Source organism: Pinus tabuliformis, chromosome 5_1 (assembly GCF_031772625.1).
Source record: "Pinus tabuliformis cultivar Carrire ecotype Pingquan chromosome 5_1, CPIR1, whole genome shotgun sequence".
Lineage (NCBI taxonomy): Eukaryota > Viridiplantae > Streptophyta > Pinopsida > Pinales > Pinaceae > Pinus > Pinus tabuliformis.
This window is the reverse complement of record NC_142305.1, coordinates 417568747-417587945: the sequence shown is the minus strand read 5'-3', so window position 1 is coordinate 417587945 and position 19199 is coordinate 417568747.

Sequence of the window (19199 nt, the reverse complement as noted above, 5' to 3'; positions counted from 1 at the left end):
TTCATGAATTCATTTCTCATGCATGTACATAATGTTGAATTGTAGTTATAGATTCCATCTATTTGATTCGTCTTTTCTCTGAAATTTTATATGAGATGACTCCTTATGCGAAGTTGCCTCAACACACAGTTTTTGAAGAATAAGTTGATTTGTGAATGATTCACCTGTTAAGACCATGTTGGCAATCTTTAATTATTTCAAGCCCCTTCTGCATGTTTTCGGTTGTCATTGTTTTACTCATGATTATAGAATGGACAATACTTAATCAATTTTGATAATTACCTTTAAGTTTATGTTCAATTATTTTCCTTGTTCTCAGGTTAGTTCGTCGTTCATGTACCTTTCCAGTTCATATCTTGTTTACCCTCGGGTTATATACTAGGTAGTTTACCCTACAGACCCCCTATTTTCTTTTTCATTTCTCTTCTGGAAGAGATTCAGAGATTCACTTCCTTCACTTGGCAATTGAGCCTTGACTTAGGCCCTTACTGATTAGGTGTGGAAATGGAACAGTTCTTTCCGAGCACCCATGGTATTAACTACATGCATAATAATAAATAATTATGTCTTGATTCAAAAAAACAAATACCTACCTAAACTTACTGCAATCCCCGAAACTGTAATGAAAGGGTTTGGGTTACAAAATTTATTTCCTTTCGTTAGCATACAGTATTTAGACAAAACTGTAATTTCTTCTTTTGATCAATCATGTTTAGTTCTTATATAGGTTACTCATCCACAGAGAAATATAACTTTTCATTAATTTTTTTCTACTCATTCCTAAAACATGATTCCCTATGATACCAACTGGAATAGAGATTTTCATCACACAAATAATTCATAATTTAATTCACAGATTAACAAATCTTATACTTATCTATAACGTAGGTAGTTCGAAGTTGGAATCAGGATGGGACTACGCCTCCCTTCTAACAGAATTAGCAATTACGTCCAAATTTTGCCCCCCTAGCTCCACTTCCATCACAGATTTGGGTATGCAACCTTCACAGGTAGATTACCTTCCAAGACCTCAAGGCCACTCCTAGCCCAATCTTGAATGTCATTTTTAACTCTCAAGAGGGAGTATCCACTGGCTACAACCAGCTCAAGATAATCCCCTTCGCAGTATTACTCCAGCTTCCTTCTTCAGGTAGTTCCTTCTTCTCGTTTTTTGCCAACCCCTGCCTTGTCCCTCCTGAGATATTTATATCTCTGGGGTCAAGGAAAGAAAGGAGATAATTGATTTTTCCCCAAACTGTTTGGAAGTTTAGAATTAGTTAATGAGTCCATCCATATCCAACTTCTCAAATGTTTTCTTTTTATTACTTCAATTTAATAATTAACAATATTAGTTATTAATCCTTGTTTTCTTTAAACAACATTGTTTCCATCGTAAGAACAATTAAAGTAAATGCCAGTAACTTATAAAATTCACTTTTCAGATCTTAGGGTGTTACAGATTGGGTGTTACAGATTGGCAATGGAATAAATCACCTATAATTATTCATATCTAAATGCATAAATGTCCAATCAAAATTTATGCAACTCTTACTTGGTATAATTTAATATATAAATATAATGTTTTCAATTTATGCAACTCTTACTTGGTATAATTTAATATATAAATTTAATGTTTTCTTCTATGTTAGTCCTCTCAAATAGACATTTGTTTTATGATTTAATATATAAATGTTTTATTTTATAATTAAAATATTTTGTTTTCATATTATACCTTTTAATTTTTTTTTTTATTTTTTTTGGTAATTTAAAACTTTATATTATTAATACAATTGTCTTGTTATTTTGGGATGCAAAAGACCCCTCACTGAACTTATTAGAGACGACAAAAGTAGCAAAAAAACAAAGAGATTGGAAACACAATATAAAGCATGATTGAAGCCTAGATATGCTAGCAGATTTTAATATCATTAAGAATCAGAAGAAAAATGGATGGATGGACTCTAGCAACAATGTTTTCATAATCCACCAATGGTGAATAACTCTGCCCCTCCATTTGAGAATGATTTTATTAAAGCATGATTGAAACCTAGATATGCTAGCGTATTTAAAAATCATTAAGAATAAGAAGAAACACTAGATGCGTGGACTCTCACAACAATGTTTTCATAATCCACCAGTTGTGAATAACCCTACCCCTCCATTTGAGAAGGCTTTTATTAAGAAATCCTTTACTAAAGTCCAATTTGACACATATGAGAACAAATGTGATAATTCCTTTCGCCATTCTATCATTGTTAATTTTGATGAAGCTATAATATTTTCATGTTATTGCGTGGAAGTATGTGTCAATTTTTCTCACTACCAATAATATAATATTATGTGATTAAGAATTTGTTTATAGTTTAAAGTAAGGGAGATGTGTTATCTAACATTTTAAAATATATTAATAACAAAATAATATTTTAATATCAATCTTATTATCAATTAAAAAAATTATTATTTCATAGATACCTACTTTTCTACATGAATATGAATGCAATGTATAAAAAAATTTAGTATTTAAAATAGAGTGGACATATAGATAAAATTATTAGAAGTTAAAAAAAATCTTATGCTTGAAACAATTCAATAGTGTGTATAAGAGAGATTTCTATTTTTTTTATCGTTAAATTGTCACGTCTCTCACACACATATAATTTGAACTACACTCTTTTTCTCAAATTTTCATTTTAAAATTTATAATAAATATAAAATTAAAATATATATCTTTTAATACTGCTTAATTTATGATAATTTCAAAATTAAAATGAATTTATATTAATTAATAATAATAGAGCAACTCCATTTTCAATATAATTTTATAATTTATTTAATTTTTAAAATATTTTTTTTATAATAATTTTTTTTTTTTTTATAATTTATATAAATAATTAGATTTTTTTTTTTTAAATGGCATAATAAATTTAAATATTGTGATATAATTTTCACTTTCTATCTTAAATGAAGTACCCAATCTGTAGTTGAAAACCTCTATATTTAAATGAATTGTACAAATGACAGAAATAATCAATGAAATCCTCACCTTTGATTTTAAAAACTATTTAACTATTTGCAATGGAATAAATCACTTATAATTATTCATAGCTAAATGCATAAATGTACAGTGAAAATTTATGCAACTCTTGCTATAATTTAATATATAAATGTAATGCTTTCTTCCATGTTAGTCGTTGTCAAATAAATATTTGTTTTATGATTTAATATATAAATGTTTTATTTTATAATTAAAATATTTTGTTTTTATATTATACTTTTTATTTATTTTATTTTATTTGATTTTGGTAAATTTAAAACTTTATATTATCAGAAAATTTACCTTATTACTTTAGGATGCAAAAGATCCTTTATTGAACTTATCAGAAATAACAAAAGTAGCAAATAACTAAAGAAATTGGAAACACAATATAAAGCATGATTGAAGCCTAGATATGCTAAGAGATTTAAAAACCATTAAGAATCAGAAGAAAAAATGGATGCATGGACTATCGCATCCGAGCCAAAGAGGTATATTAGTATTAGTATCACATTAGATATACCTTTCTACATGAGATAGCCTTATGTTGAGCCTACCATGAAGAAGCGTTGGTTCCTCAACATCCTTTTTAATGCCTTTCGGTGAAGCAAACACATTACATCGCATGTTTGTCCTTCAGGACTTAACGAAGCATAGTCTTCATTTTCCAATTTAGTGCTACTAAATTGAGGCATTTCTTTCTATGTCCCATAGTGTGACCAGGATCAGAAACACAACAGGATACCTCTTTGAGTATCTCAAAATCAAAGTAGAATTTCTTCTCAGCGCCCACCTTAGTTTCTAGTTTTCTTATTTCTTGTTGGGTCTCAGGAGGCACAACATTAAATTATGCCACAACTAAATCTTGGGGTAAAACCTTTGCCTTGCATTGACCCTACGAGTTGATGTTGCCACTTCCCCACCTACATCACATGAATTGTCTAGGAGGCATGGCGAGCAGGAAGGGACCATAAATTTGACAAATCAATGAGTAACCACAACCTGTAAAGAGACTAGAGAAACAACACTTGTAATACATAGGTATGCCTTGAAACCACAACCTTCACCACACAAATGACATTGAAATGAACCCAGAGAAAACCCACTAATATCGAACTCCTTAGAGAACACAAGGCCTCCCCAATTGAAAGCTATAATGACCTAGGAGTTTAGATAGATACAAATCCATAGGAAAATCCAACACCAAGACATACCACACCTCTTCCCTATTAAAATAAACCAAGAAGACAACATTAAATGAAAGAGTTTTGACAAACCGAACTTGTAAAGCCCCCGACATAGACCAGAAATGCACATAACCTTCACAAGCTTAAATAGAATAAACCAAAACCTAATTTTCCTTAATTCATACCCTATCCCCAACACAACAAACTTAAGAAATTAATTGCGAGAGACAAAGTTAACAAGGCCAAGAAAAATAACAAGCAGACTAGGAAAAGTTGTGAGGAACGAAACCTTTGTAACTAATCTTGTGTTAATGATGGGTATCATTTGTCGTCTACCTGTCCTAGACCCCCATTCTAGTAACAACTTCTCCTCTTGCTAGTATAAGAAATTCCCTACCCACCTCGGCTTCTCGAGCTCCAAGCGAAAATCACACCTCTCAATACTAATGACATGCTCATAGACAGGCCAAGATATCTCAACACAAGAACCTAACAAAGGGTCTAGCCACAAGAAGGTCTACTGCTTGACCTCTCGCCTACCCCAACCTCCAACTCTTACCACCAAAACTAATGCCAATTCCATCAACCACTAGCTTATATTTATTGTCATCTATGTGGTTGCATGTCGATGCATCCCGGGGACGAGCACGCCCCTTGTTATTTAATGCACTTTAGGTGGGAAGAGTGGCGGGTTCGTCCCCCCATATTTGATCTCGAACTTCGTGCTCACCCCATTGAGGATATAATTTTTATTTTATTATTTAATCAATAAATATTTCATTTTTTTTGTAAGCTTGGTAAGACCCTCTCATTTTCAAGTTTTTACATGTCCGTTATTCACCCCATTTCTGGGGAGGGTAGCACAAGAATCGAACCCAAGATCTCCGGTTCGGTGAGACTTCATTTCCACATCCATTGCCACTTGAGCTATCCCTTGTGGACAATAAATATTTTATTTTATTATTTTGTTTAATGTTTTTTTATTAATTAAGAAAAATAATATAAAAAACAAAATAATCTTTAAAAAATTATTTTTAAGTAATTGTTTAAATATATTAAAAGTATAAATATATAATAGGATAAGAATAAAAGGTTAATTCAAATATTTATAAGATAAATATAGAAATATAAATTCATGTTAACTTTAGATCTATCAAATGTTTAGAGAGATCCTCTATTCTTACACATCTCCTTTATTTTAAATAATACACTAATAAAAATAATTTAACCGTTTCTCTCTAAGCATGGAAGGGATTGTCATACATCTCACATTGAAATATTTTACTCAACATGTTCATTGAAATATTTTATTTATGATCCACGTTGTCCATATTATTATTTTTAAATACACCTCCTTGTTGGGAAGTAGAAAGAATCATGAATTACATATTTCCTTATAATTTTTTTTGTTATTACTATTTATAATTTTGTTAATGTAATTGTTATTTTAATATTTTTAAATGTACGGTTACTAAACAACATCTCCATATTAGGTTGTAGAGCACGTCTGTGCATTTAGTTTTTTGGTCTATTTTAATATTAGTCTAAATTTATTAACCTCATATTTATCAAATTTAGAAATAGATCAAATCTCTTGAGACGCAAAACCTCAAAAAAAAAAAAAAAGATTGACTTGAAAAAAACTCATATCATTATAAAATCTTCCCTCATAAATTTTATTTCTTTTTTAATAAATCCTATCTTTTTAAACAACTTATATCAATATTTCTATATTTATGCCAATATGCATTTTCTTTTCTGGCTTGGGGTGGGCAAACAATGTTCACCCAACCAATCAAAATGCTTGGATTTCACCCTTATGACCAATTCCATTGTGAGATGTGATTTCCCTTCCATCTTGCCATTTGTCAAACTACATTTCTACACACATCCTAGCTGCACCGTCCCGCCATACTTCTCTCCCTTCCGCATTTACTTCTCTTGCAAAATACATGCATCCTTCTAAGGCAGAGTATCAGGCCACCTATAAAAACTCGACACCTATTAAGTTAAGTTAATACTAGCAAGGTGAGGTTTCGGTATCGTAGCTCGACGGAAGTGAATAAGTTTGAACCTGAGACCTGCATCTTGGTATCTTTACGAGCATTCCCTGAAAATAGTGTTACTTTACCAAAAGTTTGGAGCATAAGTAAGAATTTTCAGGAACTATTGGTGAAATTTGAACCCGACACCTGTGATTTGTTATAGTGATGAACATTCCATGTATAAAATTCACATGCCATCCCAGCGTCGAAGGAAATAAGCTCTTAAAGACATTTACTTTTCCTGCATAATACATGTGTCCTTCTAAGGAAGAGTATCAGGCCACTTGTAGAAACTTTATCACACTAGTATGGAGGGAAAGAAGCTCCTAAAGACGATTACGTCTAAGCAAAGTCTCGACCACATGCAGAAACTCTATCACATGCCATCCCAACATGGAGGGAAAGAAGCTCTTAAAGTGTAATCGACTGAAACTTGCAAATAGTTTATGACCCAACCAGTTGATAGGAATAAGACCTGCAGTGTTCGAGTTCAAGTTTCACAGCATCAACCCGACTGCTTTCTTTCCAAAAAACACACGCTGCCTTTTGTCTTCCTTCCCTCAATTATCATTGTGCTTCCTATTCTAGTTTTTTAGTACGTTATTATGGGTGTTGGCGTTGCAGTTGTAAGTCGATTTATTTCCTTTACATCAGATATGTTTTTGTCACATTGATCTCATATACAAAATGCCTCCTCAGATCGCTTTCAATGTCAATCGTTTTGTTGCTCTGTTTCAATATCAAGTTTTTATGGGTATTTTTTGACTTTTGTTTTCTATTGATGCATTGTTACAAACTATCTTGACACAGCGACATAGATATTGTTTTAAATTATTACTGGAACTTCATGAATCAATTAAAAAAATATATATATTGTGTTTAGATTCATTTTTCTTTCAGTAAGATGAGTTAATGGAATAGATTTGTTTATTCTCATTCTAAAATTTTAACCCTATGCTTTGTTTTCAACTAATGCTCCATACCAATGCAGTATGTTTTAAACCATGGATACAGGGATTTGTTTCTTGTCGCCTTGCTGGTGCAAATGGAGATAACTCCTTTACTATGCTTGATACTTTAATTTTATTTGACATTCTCACCTAAAATTTTAGTGATTATTAGAAAATATGCAAATAAAAGATTAATCTTCAAATCTTAAAATCTCTGAACTTTACTCTTGCAGGAATTACTGGCCTACAAAATTCTGTTATATAGTTTGGCAATTATGTGCTTACAACTAAACTTCACTTTTTCTAAAGAATTAGAATTGACAATGCTTCATACAATTTTTAAACTGATAAAGTCACAGAAATGGAACCTTACTCTGCATTCTCAATTACAGAATCTCCTATGCTTAATCTCACTTACGGAGTCCTTGTTTGTAGTTGTTCTTCACTCCACTAATCTTTGTCTTTGCCTACGTTGTCTTATGAACAACTTTCCTGGATTATGATTGTAACACCCTCCTCCCACATCTACCAAAGCAACCAGCTAGCCAGGGTAAACATGCAATGAGAGGCCACTATGATATGATTCGAACTCCTAAGTCACATGAAGGAAGTAGAATCGACGGAAACACACCATATAGACATCCAACATCATCAACGGAACCCTCAGAAGACAAGTCAACCACTCAAACAACATGTCCCTGGGTCCCACTATTGTTTTAAGTCTATTGGGCCATAGTTTCTCTCATGCTATTGGAAAGGGAGTGACCGACAACCTAAAGTCGCTCTCACAGGGCTGCTTGCCAGCAGATGTGGACCAAAATTGTCAGTGTTGTGCCAATGAGCCCGAGATTTAAGCCACTTTCTCAGGCTCAGAGCCCAAGACGCTGCCCAGAACTAATCCATCTCTTCAAACTAGTAAAGTAACATGGAAATGAAAGTACTAAAGCAAGTACTTGTTCAAGACCTTGACTGGATCCCTACTATCCATGACATGTATTTCGTCAAACATATCATCAACATGTAATCTACAGGTGCAAATAGCAGAATTAAATGTAGAGATCTCATACTTATCTGAGGATCACTACAAACCATTGTTCCCTCATGTATTTGTTGCATTATCGTCTATTAGATCATAGACACATTATCCATTCACATACAAGAAAAAACATGTTGAGAGCCATACATAGCTGCTGCCATAAAACCAACATAATAAGAAAAGAAATACAATAAACATATCAGCCATCAAATCCATAAATACAACAATACATTTATACATGGAAATCAAGGGAAAGGATTTCTCATTAATGAATGCAACGAACCAACCAGAGATGGGACTACCACGTTCCACTTGACTGTAGAATGGCTGAGCCAAATATCTCTTCAACCATTAAACCCCGTGCCATATTCCAAGCATGAATGTGGGATCTCATAGAACACATCAATCAAAACTCATCTAGGGCTTCTAGAGTCCATCCACCTCAACCCATCAAACAATGGTTCCACCTCAGGGTCGGACATCACCAAAATCATCATTGTATTGTTCTCCATCCAAGCCTTCCAAGGCTTCTAGAGAATTTGTTCCAACCTGACTCCCAGGACTAGTAACTCAACCCACAGAGGTTTTCAGACTCCAGAGCATTTGTCCAACCAAGGTTCCAGGACTAATAATCCAACCCACAACTTTTACTGGGCTCCAGAGCATTTTTCCAACTAAGGCTCCAGGACTAGTAACTCAACCCACCAAGGGCTCCAGAGTGTTTTTCCAACCAAGGCTCTAGGAATATTAACTCAACCGAAGCTATTCCACGGCTCCAGAGCGTTTTTCCACCCAAGGCTACGGGGACTAGTAACTCAACCCAAGTCATTACAAGGCTTCTAGAGTGTCCAACCAAGGCTTCCAGGAACTAATAACTCAACCCAAGCTAAGGAAACATGAGAACCAACAAAAAACAAGTCATGAAATAAAACCCACAACCACCATGGTTATCCAGGAAATGTCAAGGCTAGGTAATCCAATGTCGATCCGGGTAATCCTCCATGCCAATGAAATATCACAACCAATAAACCACATGCATGTGCCATGCATGCCAAAACTAGTGAAGAAATCGTACATGTAACTCGGTACCTGCAAGCAAAACTCGTTGTAGATGCTGATGCTGATGCCCTCTTGTGCTTTCCTGTTCTTTCTTTGCCTTCTTGTTCCAAAACTCCAAGTATACCACACCCTCCAAGGGTGCCCCAAGTATGGAACACCCTTTAAGAGTGCTCCAAGTATGCCACACTGTCAAAGAGTGCTCCAAGAAAACTCTAAGTATCGAAGAGTATGAGAGAGAGACAATAATGAGAGAGATCCAAAACTAAACTGATCAAGTCTTACACTGACCAAGTTTGCCCATTGATCCTCATAAGCCTTTTTATTAATGAGGCCTCTATTTTCTTCATTTTCCATTATTTTATTTCATTTTCCTCCTCATATGCATCCTTTGACCTTTCACCTTCCTTTTATCCTAATTTCCATTATTTTCATAAACTAAAATTTTCCAAAATACCTTTTTTCCTATTTAATGTGTTAGCCATTTCCTTTGCCAATTTCCTTAGCCATAAACAACCAAATGAACACACACTAGGATGTCCTTCCCACCATTCATCTTGGAATACATGTCCCATCATCCGTGGTATTTATATATTTACATGGAATTTCCACCAGGGTTGTTACAAAACCCTCCCCCTTGTGGGAACATTGTCCTCGGTGTTCAATGACACATATAACCAACAAGACTACTGAAAACAAAACATACTGCCCATGGAGGTTTATAACACAAATCATTGCAGTATTTACAATGAAAGACCTTCTCAAAAGAAAAACATCATGACAACATGACAACATACTACATAATGGAGCTTTATAACACAACTCATTACGGTATTTACAATGATATACACATATACACATTTTTTCAACCAAAAAATAAAGGATACGATGCTCGTATCAATCAACAAGGGACTCCAGAGGCTCACACCTCCACCCTCAAAGTAATACTAGGATTCACCTCCTTCCCAGGAAGTCCAGAATCCACTGCAAAGTCAAATATGCATCTGAAGTCCAACGTTGCAATCCCACGCCACTTTTCCTCTCAGTGAATAGTTATTGGATCATTGTTCCAAGACACACTCCTAATTTGCATCTGATCCCATTTGGAAATGCTCATGACCAAAAAAATTACATCCCTGACCTTCCCTTCTCTGCTACACAGTCCCTCGGGAAATTTGGTCAACCCTTTTGTGCAATCACTCACCTTCCAAGTTCTGTTGGCATCCCCCATCCTAGTCAATCCATCCCTTGGCAAGGCTTCCTCACATCAGAATATAAAAAAACCAAGGCATATCCCTACCTCAAAACCATCATACCAGTCATAACATGCTCGTGGAAATCAATGGACACAATTGGGTACCAGTGTCCCACAATGACCCTGTTCCTAAAGTGATTTACCAACATACTACTGCATATTTCAATTATTTTCACTACTGCTACTGATTCTTGTAGTTGATTTTAACCACTCAACCAAACATTTTCATTCTTCCTGTACCAAGCACATAACTTCCATTAGATTCAAAATAAATTGAAATAAATTCAAATCATACCTCATTGGAAGCTTGTTAATAAGGTACACTTGCAATCATGTTTACTTCCTGTCATGACAAGTCAAACTATAATCATTTATAAAAACATCACCTCAGGTTAGCTTAAAACATAACCATCATAGATCAAAATCATAAATCACATGTAACCATCATAAATCAGAGTCATGGATCACATCATCATAGACCAGAATCATATATCATATGCATAGTAAAACTGAAATAAAATACCGATACTTATCCTTCATCGATCCTTACTTCCACCTTTGTCTTTAATCGTATATACGCCAGATTGGTTTCCACACTAGACAAACAACCAGTGCCTTTTCCTCAACCATGTGCACATAGGCATAGTGCACATCACACACATACAACCACACATGACGTATACATCATGCAATGCATGCACCTATACCTGACATACGACACATACACCTACACCCAGTGTATGTACGTATACGTGTACAATGTACATCAAAAGACATTCATCCACACATAATGTGTGACACTACAAAATTGATACACATACACCTGGTATACAACACAACTCATACACTTATACCCGATGTACAACACAACACAAATACATGTCTAGAGTGCAACACAATGAATGCATATGTCCCGATACCATGACTACACAATGCACATACATAGTACCGCATGCCCGCAACACAACATGTATGACATGCACTCAATCCCACACATACACCAATACCACATGTACCAAGCACCACCTGCACAACATGTACACTATGTCACATGTACATCATACCACCTGTACAATGTGTACTCAATACCACATGTACACAGTATGACATGCACGACATGTGCACGACACCACATGTACACAACGCGACATGCACGACATGTACACGACACCACCTGTACACAACACCACTTGTACCACATGCTCACAACACCACTTGTACAATCATGCACACAACACCATATGTACAACATGCACACAATGCCATATGCACATAGAACTACATATCAAACATTTACATAGCACCATACACAACATTGCATATCCAACATGCACCGAACACCATATGCACACAACACCGCATATTCATCATGTACATAGCATCGTCTATACCCAACACTGCATGTGCAACATTCACATAACACTATTTGCACAACTTTGTACATAACATTGCCTAAACAACATGTACACACACTATATATGCACAACATTGAATGCACACAACAACACATATGCAACATGTACAACATATACAACATAATCTCAACAATAACGCCACACATCCAAAACCACAATGTCTTTTCCAAGCAACTTTGCTTCCTCTTATCCATGCTTGTCCCAGCATGTCGTAGAACACATTGCATTCATTTCGCTGATGCATCCCTCGGTATAACCTGTCCATAACATAAGCATAGGCCTAATACAAGCATACAATATAAATTAATATTCACGTGACACTGACCTCATACATTTGTCATGACTACTCTTCCCACTTAATTCCTCTTAGACCAAGAACCTCTTCATATCATTTGCTTGCATAAGCAATCATTCCTCCACAAGAATGATTCCTAGTGACCCTATCAGACATGAAATAGATACATGTACACATACATACATCATAAAATAATAATGATCTCGTTAGTAAAATTCATACATACATATAAACATTAGCATAAATAATCATGATTCATGATCACCTTGTCAGACATGACATACGTACACGCCTACATGTATACATATATAAACATCAACATAATGACGATCACAACAAAATTGGCAGATATTATAATGTCAAGGTTAAGATAACTCCCTTTATTCATGAACAACGTGTGCGACATTGAGAACAACGGTTCAACATAGCCAAGGCATATGATGCCTCCAATCCCTTAAACTTACCCTTCTTGATTACCTTTCCCATGATTGTTATGTCATTGTCCATTTACCACAATGGACCCAACTAGTTTAACCAATTGTCATAGTCTTACCTTCCGTTGTGCTTACTCATGCACCAACCTTCATTTGAATCTTACATTACCTTTTGGACACCACATAACTCTCCCCAAGCTCCATTAACTTTCCTCTTTCCCAACCAATTCCCAAGACTCAATGCAATAAAAGGCAAGAACATAAACAACAACAACAAGACTATGAAAACCAAAAGTAATACGACACCACAACAAAGTGGCATATCTATGCACCAGACATAATCAAAATCGACAGTCAAGTGCAACAATCACAAAAGACCAAAAGCACAATACTAACAACAAACACCATGTATCAATCCCCATGGTTCCTAGGGAAACGCAACCAGAGCCTTCTTCAAGATTTCATGACAACCTCTTTTTTCCATGTAGTCCCTTGCATCCTATTTACATAAACACAAAACTGTCAGTGTATAAATAAACATAACAATACATCAGTTACCTTATCTTGTTGTGCCAAGCACGTTGCTTGCAACTAAACACATCCACACCATCTCTCAAGGGACTCCAATCCTTTGAGAGATCCACCTGTAACTAAAGTCTAGCTAATATACATGTCAAGTATATGTTCATCAATATAGCATGTATCCACATAGTGTCAGACAAGATTAGGTTAAGAAAATTTTATGTAGGAAAAGCACTCGTTCATTTGGAATTAGGGTTTCCAAACATAGCTAAAGGAATTCTTGTCCAACTTGTTGGGTATACGACCAAAGTCCCACATTGACTAGAAGTGGGGAGGATCATGGGTATATAAGGATGGACAAATATCTCCATTGGTATGAGGCCTTTTGGGGCAAAGCCCAAAAACAAATCCATGAGGGCTTAGGCCCAAAGTGGACAATATCATACCATTGTGGAGATATGTGGTGTCCAAAGTCCTAACAAGTGGTATCAGAGCCATGCCTCGAAGTTAGCCAAGTGGATGAATCCTCGAAATGCTGAACGAAGGTGGTGGGCCCCGGTAATATCACGATGGGATCTGTGGATGAGCTCGGTTAGACAGGCGGTGTGCTCCGGATTCTTCATGGACGTGTCCTGGTCCCAACACGATGAAGAGGAGTTGACCTAGGATAGAGCAAGCTCTCGAGGCAGGTGGTGCTTCCATGTAAGGCGTGTTCTTCCAACGCATTGGAGCGGAGAATCCTGGTTGGTAGAGAGTGGACAGATGGATAATCGTTTGAGGGGAGGCTCGATGGTCCTTTGTTCGAGGGGAGGATTGTTGGGTATACGACCAAAGTCCCACATTGACTAGAAGTGGGGAAGATCATGGGTATATAAGGATGGACAAATATCTCCATTGGTATGAGGCCTTTTGGGGTAAAGCCCAAAAACAAATCCATGAGGGCTTAGGCCCAAAGTGGACAATATCATACCATTGTGGAGATATGTGGTGTCCAGAGTCCTAACACAACTCCTCCCTTTTACCTTTTTACTTTTCTACAATTTGAGGCTTACTATGCACTATCACATCACCCAACTATTAGTGATATAAACACATCAATTATTACCTCGTCACGCTAATACGAAGCATGTTTCCTGCAACTACTCACACATGTCAACCACATGTTCCAAATATCAAGACAAACATATCTATCAATTTGAGATCAAATTTTACAAAAAATCATGTCATAATCCATAGTAAACTCATAGTCATTAGACATAATTCTACAACTATCACCTACTACACTCAAGTACATATCAAATGTATCAACACGTATGTGTTAGTAAAACCATCTTAAGGCAAGATCCTTGGAATGCATACTCATATTATGAAATTCATCAAACATTCAACCAACTTGCAAACATACCATGTTAAATAAATCAACTAGGCACCAAACACTCAAACACCAAATATACGTCATAATCAAACAACCAAGCACCAAATATACAACATAAGAAAACTCATACCTTAGTGTATATCAGGGGAGGCTATCTTGTCTACACAATAAAGCTAGGTTAGCACGATACAACTTCACAACATATTAACTCAAACATAAATCATGATATCCATAACAGTAACTAACTAACATGTTCACATCATAAGATCATAACCATTTGTCGTTCATTCCTAATAATCACATATACGATCAATCTAGATTAGTACGACACCGTATCACAAATATGTTGGCTCATACCTGAATATCAAAACTATAACCATTTTCATAGGAAAAACCATATTAACACAGTACATATAACATCAATATCTTCAATGCAGTGAACATAACCGTCACACATATGACCAATCCAAATTACAACATCAATATCTCAATGAAATAACCCTAATCATCAATTTAATAGTACATAACAAGAATAAGCTATATACCATGCCCATCAACAACATAAAACCAAATCGTCAAGCTAACTGTCATATAGCAACAAGAAGTTAACATATAACATACTCATTAGGGGATTTTTTAGGTCTAAAATGGGCCTCCTAATAAAATTATAAAATAATAGTGGAAATAATAAAATAAGATTGTATTACATCATCAAATTTTACAGATAAAAAAGGAGGAGTTGGACATCATCATATAACATAATCATCAAGTTATCTAACCTAACCAACAATAGCAATGCTTACAACCACATGTTACTATCATTCTTGACTGTTCGACTCATGTGCATATGACTATGCTAATCAACTATCGTCTATCAGGTACGTAACCATAACATCAAAAGACATGTACATAACCTAATGTATATAACCCTAATGCATATAACAGTCTGTAACCTACATATCTACATGCCCAACATATAAACCTGTATGGCGACATGCTCTCGCCTTGAGGTCTAATGCTGCAACTTCACTTGATGATCTGCATCTCCTATTCCATCTCAGGCAACACATTAGCATCATAACAACTAATAGCACCATGATGACCTAAATTGCATATAATGACTTCATAAGGCATGTTTGCCCTACTTTTCGTGCATAACTATAACCAAGACCATACATGCATAAAAACTGCATAATGAACCATTCACACATGAATACATACTCCACGAAAACACCTTCAACCTTCACATGGAGACATCACTACAACCATGATCAACACCATGCAAATGCAACAAGCACATGGAATACATGCATAAGGAACATGTATGCAACCAACATGAAAGTATGATCAACACACAACCCAAGGAGAGCACAACCATGATCTAATACCACTCTGTAACACCCTTCTCCCACATCTACCCAAGCAACCAACCAACAGGGGTAAACATGCAACGAGAGGCCACTATGATATGATTTGACTTCCTAAGTCACATTAAGGAAGTCGAATCGACGGAAACACACCATACAGACATCTAAGATCATCAACAAAACCCTCAAGATACAAGTCATCCACTCAGACAGCCTGTCCCTGGTTCCTACTATTATTTTAGGTCTCTTAGGCCATAGCTTCTCTCATGTTATGGGCAAGGGAGAGACCAACAACCTAAAGTCGCTCTCACAAGTTTGCTTTCCAGCGACTGTGAACCAAAATTGACAATGTTGTGCTAGTGACCTTGGGATTTAAGCCACTTTCTCAGGCTTAGAGCCCAGGACATTGCCTAGAACTGATCCATCTCTTCAAATTAGTAAAGTAACATGGAAATGAAAGTACTAAAGAAAGTACTTATTTGGGACCTTGATTAGATCCCTACTAGCCATGATAGACATTTCATCAAACATATCATCAACATGTAATCTACAGGTGTAAATAATAGAATTAAGTGTAGGGATCTCATACTTATCTGAGAATCTCTATGAACCATTATTCCCCCATGCAATTTGTTGCATTATCATCTATTAGGTCATAGACACATTATCCATTCACACACAAGCAAAAACATGTTGAGAGCCATACATTGTTGCTATCAAAAAATGTGCATATAACCAACATAATAGGAACAAAAATACATCTTATCAACCATCAAATCCATAAATACATCAGTACCTTTACACATGGAAATCAGGGGAAATGATTTCTCATTAATGAATGAAATGAACCGACTGGATATGGGACTACCATGTTCCACCCGACCCTAGAAGGGCTGAGCCAAATCTCTTTTCATCCATTCACCCCCATGCAATATTCCAAGAATGAATGTGGGATCTCATAGAACACATCAATCAAAACTCATCTAGGGTTTCCATAGGCCATCCACCTCAACCCATCAAACAGTGGTTCCACATCATAGTTGGACATCACCAAAACCATCATCAGATTGGTCTCCATCCAAGCCTTTTGGGGCTTCCATAGCGTTTGTTCCAAACTGGCTCCTAGGACTAGTAACTCAGCCCACGGCTATTGCCAAACTCTAGAGCATTTGTCCAACCAAGGCTCCAGGACTAGTAACTCAACCAATAACTTTTACTAGGCTCGAGAATGTTTGTCCAACCAAGGCTCTAGGACTAGTAACTCAACCCACCAAGGGCTTCAGAGTGTTTGTCCAACCAAGGCTCAAGGACTAGTAACTCAACCTAAGCTATTACAGGGATTCCAGAGCATTTTTCCAACCAAGGCTTCGAGGAACTAATAACTCAACCCAAGCTAATGAAACCTAAGAACCAACCAAAAAAAAATCATGAAAGAAAACCTATCCAAGAAATGGAAAGGCTAGGCAATCCACAACCGAGTCAGGCAATCCTCCATGAAATGACAGATCACAACCAAGAAACCACATGCAAGTGCCATGCATGCCAAAACTGGTGAAGAAATCATACATTCAACTTGGTACCTGTAAGAAAAACACATTGTAGCTGCTATTGTCGATGCCCTCTTGCGCTTTCCTATTCTTCCTGTGCCTTCTTGCTCCAAAACTCCAAGTATGCCACACCCTCCAAGAGTGATCCAAGAAAAATCTAAGTATCCAAGAGTATGAGAGAGAGAGAATAATGAGAGAGCTCAAAGCTGAACTGATCGATTCTTACACTAACCAAGCTTGCCCACTGATCCTCAGAAGCCTTTTTATTAATGAGGCCCCTATTTTCTTCATTTTCCATTAGTTTCATTCATTTTCCTCCTCACTTGCAACCTGTGACCTTTCACCTTCCTTTTCTCCTAATTTCCATTATTTTCATAAATAAAATGTGCCAAACTACCTTTTTGCCTCTTTAATGCCTTAGCCATTTTCCTTATCCAAAAACAATCAAATGAACACCCATTAGGATGTCTTTCCCACCATTCAACTTGGAATATGTGTCCCATCATCTGCGGTATTTATATATTTACATGGAATTCTCACCAGGGCTACTACAACGACTATCCAATATTGATCTTCAACCAAGAATGTTCACACTCCAATAAAATTTAGCATGACACTCCCAATTTTCTATAGTTTGGGCTTTCTCTAATAATTTTTGTTAGGCTAGCCTTCACTTCCTTTCCTCAATTCTTACTGTGCTTCCTATTATGATTTTTTAAGTACGTTATTGTGGGTGGTGGTGTTGCAGATGTAAATCGATTGCTTTCCTTGGAATCACATATGTTTTTGTCACATTCATCTCATATGCAAAATGCCTCCTTAGATTTCTTTCAATGTGATATTTCTGTTGCTCTGTTTCGATATCAAGATTTTCTTGGTAGTATTTGACTTGTGTTCGCTATGCATGCACTGTTACAACCTATCTTGACATGTTGCAAAAATTTAAAATCTTGTTGCCACTACTCAATCAAATTATGCATTAAAACATAGCACAATGATGACATCTATTTTACATCATGTATCTTAAAGATACTTTCTTCAAATTTTAAGCCAACATAATGAATGAAGAGGATTTAAATAAGGGAAAAAAATAGGTTCTAATATCAAACAAGGGCTTTTATGACGACAGGAAGGAATCTCACAGAATAGAATTCTTGAATTTGTATGTGAAGCTTTTCATATCAAAAAAGGGATTTTATAGAAGTAGAAAGGAAACTCATGAAATAGAACTAATGAATTTAGATATCGAAAAGAGCCCAAAAATGATTGCAGAGAGAAGTCTGTCGTCAAGAAGAAATATTGTAGAGAAAAGCATGCATTTAAAACCATGAGACGTCGGATTTAAGGCCAAATTATCTTATAAACTCTTTCAAATAACTGCACAAATAAAATTCCATCTTGATTGACTGCATAACGGTAACACATCTCTTTTTTCATCTGGCACTTTTCAAAAGTACTGAATATTTTTATTTCCACATAATCACCATAATCCTTGTTTTCTCTCAGGCCACTGGATGTTACATTAGCAATAATCTCGTAAATTAGTTGTTTCTTTCTTTCAAAACCAATACGTATATACTAATCTTATGAAAACCAACTCCATATCTCCATATATACTTCATATTTCCACACAGAGACCAAAGCTTTAGCATTTTTTTGGAACAAATCTCAGTCGAAGAAC